The sequence below is a fragment of the Pistacia vera genome, unplaced genomic scaffold, assembly GCF_008641045.1.
Source record: "Pistacia vera cultivar Batoury unplaced genomic scaffold, PisVer_v2 Contig269, whole genome shotgun sequence".
In the NCBI taxonomy this organism is placed as follows: Eukaryota; Viridiplantae; Streptophyta; class Magnoliopsida; order Sapindales; family Anacardiaceae; genus Pistacia; species Pistacia vera.
The window spans coordinates 522,958-526,957 of NW_022196078.1; the positions used below are offsets into that span (position 1 = coordinate 522,958).

The 4,000-nt window shown below is 37.0% G+C and overlaps 1 pseudogene; it reads left to right on the plus strand.

The window, feature by feature from the left end:
* Positions 1–1,783: 1,783 nt before the first annotated feature.
* LOC116133362 lies at positions 1,784–2,766 on the plus strand (annotated as a pseudogene).
* The last annotated feature ends 1,234 nt before the right edge of the window (positions 2,767–4,000 follow it).

A 4,000-nucleotide genomic window follows, 5' to 3' on the forward strand; every position in this document is an offset into this window, starting at 1 on the left:
AAAAGACAATTACTAGGTTTACCTTAAAAAAAAAAAAATACTATTTCAATTTTCAATGAAAACACACATTAATTGTTCATTATTATCTATTATTACCCTTCAACTACCCTGTAAAACCCCTCCCCAGTTAGGTATTTCCTAAGTATCCCTAAGCTATTGAGAACCTAGAAAACGCACGCCTAGAAAAGAAGTTTATTTAAAAATCCTATTTAAAGAATAAACTTGTAGTTTAAACACACAGGAATCGAAGCAAACCACCAAATTTGCTTTAGCAGTTAGTTCAAATAATTGGAGACATGTATTCCTTGTTATTTTTTTTTTTTTTTTTTTTCCTTTTTTAATGACTGGGGTGTCCAGCCCAGTTTACACAGCACCTCAATTAATTTCTCAGGACCCTGAAACTACCAGTTGAGAAGAGTTCTAACTTGAACGCATTCAACTATTCTCTCGGGATCTTGGAACTATCAGCCGGGTAATCCCAGGAAACCTTGGAACTACCAATCGGGTAAAAGTTCTATTAATCACCCCTATTAGCAATTAAGATGAATCGAAGTCAAGAGTAACCTAGTAGTAGTATTCCTTACTATTCTGACTTGTGATGTACACATAGTATATATACAATTTTATATATAAATTGACATGCATTACTCTTTAATTGTCATATCCAGTTGGCTGTGAAAGTAATGTATAATTAATGTCTTGAAAAAATGTTTAAACTTGCTATGACAGATTAGATAGTGATCTTCAAAATAAGAGATGCTGAGCTCACGAGTCGCTAACAAAGATCTCTATCTATTTCCCCTTTAAGATGATTTAGAGTTTTTAAGATTATTTTGCAGAAAACATTTTCTGATTCCAGTTGTTGACTACACTTCTGATAACATAAAGGATACTCTCAAATATATCCTTAAAAAATGGCATATATTTTTTAGTAAAAACAAAAGCATAAACTAGTGATCATCTCAGGAGTTTTTGAGATTGACACGAAGACTTGAGAGATCTCTTGGAACATTAAAATACATTAAACAAATGCTTAACTGGTAGCATATACAGGCATTATCTAGAAAATATAAATATAGTACATGGAAAGTATTCCACATGAGAAATTGAGTAAACCACAAATTGTTAAATAAAATTGATGTGAACAAAACAATTATTTATTTAAGTTTTTAGCCGAAATGAGCAATGGCCGTTGAAGTAGAGCCAAGACAAAGCAGGTTCGTCCCCACTATTGTGTTGGCTGTTTCAATGTTTACTCGAGAATGGCTGTTGAAAGTCAAAACGTAGGAAACCCCAAGACTTGAAAAAGTTGGTTGAGAAAATTAATATTCATGCAGAAACATTGAAGAGGTCCAAGTTTTAGCATGAACTGTCAATTTTCAACTACCTCTTCTATCGCTTCGCTTGTCAACCACACACCAGCTTGTTTGTATAAATATCAACAACTCAACATTCATATCTCAAACCCAAATTCAGTCACGCTCTCTTATCAAAACCCTCAAAACAATCACTACAAATCCCTGAACCAAAAACCAGAAAATTAGAAAGAGACTATTGTGATAAAATGGCGACCGCTCAAGCTTCAAGCACCATTTTTTCTCATAGAAGAATAGACGTTAGAGCCACAATGAGTGCCCCGAATTTAGGTTGAGTTTGAACCATCTTTCTTCCAAAACTTCCAACTATACTCATTGGAGAAAGAGTCCAGCCCAATATCAGTTTTACAAAAAATTCTACAAGATAGAGGGATGCTCCCGATTCAGGAGTGATTTCTAAGCTGAGAATGACGGAGGCTATAGCTGACAGAGTTGAGATGCATAAGAATATTGGAGAGCAGAGGAACAACTGGAACCAGCTGCTTTATCATCCATTAATGCAACACTCTCACCGCTTCTTTAATGACAGGAATTGCAGCCACAAGTGGTGTAAATGGATCAGGATTTTTGGCTCTCAAGCTCTCTTCTACCATCTTTATGGAGCGCCACTGGCATGTGGTGGATGATGAACACTATTCAACATCTCGCTCGAAGAACAAAGAAATGCGGCTAGATTGTTCAAGCAGCTCACGGAGAACTTCAAACAGTCGTGGCCCTCGGCAACCCAACTGTTGTTGATGTGAATGAAGCCTTGGAGAAAGTTTTGGCGCTGGACAAGGCATTCCCTCTTCCTTTACTAGGCAAAATGATCGAAAAGTTCCCTTCCAGTGGAAGCCTGCAGTGTGGTGGCCTCAACAAAGCGAAAGCAATGGCTCGAAGGAAGAAAATGGGAATGGTTGGAGTTCAAAGTGGAAGAAGAAATGAGAAACATTGTTGAGGTTTTGAAGAGGAAAGATCTGGATGATTACTTAAGGTTGGGTAACAAAGCTTTGAAACTGAACAAAATTTGGCGATTTCCGGGTCCTTTGTTGACAGGCCTGCAGCATTGGTACCCTTTGTGGGCAAAAGCAGCCCTCTTGGTTCACTGGGTGTGATGCTAGGAGTATTGGTGGAGCCATGGCTAGTGTCATAAACACATTTGAGCACGGTGGGCAAGTTGGGATGGTGTTTGAGATGTAACTGCAATGCCGGTTTCTTAAGCTTATGGAAGAGACAATAGAGTCAACTATTGGTGAGAGGGATGCTGAGAGAAGAGAAAATGGAGAATTGTTAGAAATGAAGGTTGCTCTACAATTGGGAAGGAGTTTATCAGAACTCAGGATTCTTGCAGCATCTTCTTCAAGTAATGGTATATGAGGCCACTGAAGAATTTGCAAGCAAGCTCTTTTAGGATGCTTTTGCTAAATTAGTTAGTTTCATGTGAGTACAGTTCTGTTCTAATAATTGATTCAAATTCTGAATTAGTTTGATGTACTTTTAATCCTTTCCCTTCAACGTAGTGGGCTCTGACTATTATCTTATTTAATTTCCAGTGTGAACTTAAACTATGTTACATGCAAAAACGAACGCCAAATAACTTTGTCGACTTTGTTTTACATTTGGTTAAGTTGAAGTCTTTTGACCAGTTTTTGTTAAGAATACAAATGTCTGCACTTGAAAATGACTTCCAACTGATTTTAAAATGAGAAATTATCCTCTGGTAGTCAACATTAAGTTGTTAAGATGGTGGAATGTATGAAATGACAAGAGCCGCTTCAGAAGTTCACCAGAATTCAAAGATGTGTAAACGACTTTTTCCCAGCAAGGTCTGCGTTAATGACACTTTCCACCCAAAAAGTTTCAAAAAACTATTTTCCCACACAAAGTTAATATTGTACTCGATTCTTATGAGGAAATTCTCCCGTCAACCATTTGAACTTTAGTCTCCTCTTAAAAAACCTCTCTCACTCTGGCACCTAATTTCTTGTTTATTGTCGGTTACTGTAAAACTAGGGTTTCCAATTCTTAGATGATTTTGGCTAATTCTAATGAGAATATTCAATGATCACCACTATTCAATCCACGGGTCCCACTATACAAACCTCTTATTCTGGTTCTTGATAACTCGCCAAACACCAGTTGAGAAAGTGAAGTGTATTTTGGATATTAACGGAATTCAATATACAGCATGGACGGTATTTGCTTATGTTCTCTGTATTGACTATGTTAAAATGAAAATATGCATCCCTTCAATATCTTTATAACCTTAATGAATGAAAATGCAGTTCTGGCCAGTTGTGGGTTGGGTAAATCATCAGTATGTGCCTCTGCAGTTCCGTGTCATTTTCCACAGTGCTGTAGCGATGTGCTGGTACATACTCTGTTTCCCTTTTGATACACTTCCTCTGTATGTAAATATTTCTGGGATTTCCTTTAGTGTTTCTTCCTAAAATTTACACCAAGGGAAAAATGGTTTTGTTGTATGCTTATTGCAGGGGGATATTTCTGAATCTACGAGCAAGGTCTATGGCATTGCCGAAAGCAAAATGACAAGGAAAGCATCAATATGTCTCACACGATTAATGCTTAATTTTAGTTGCACCTTTTATGTAGTTCAGAGGATCTTTTAAACAACCACATTAGTT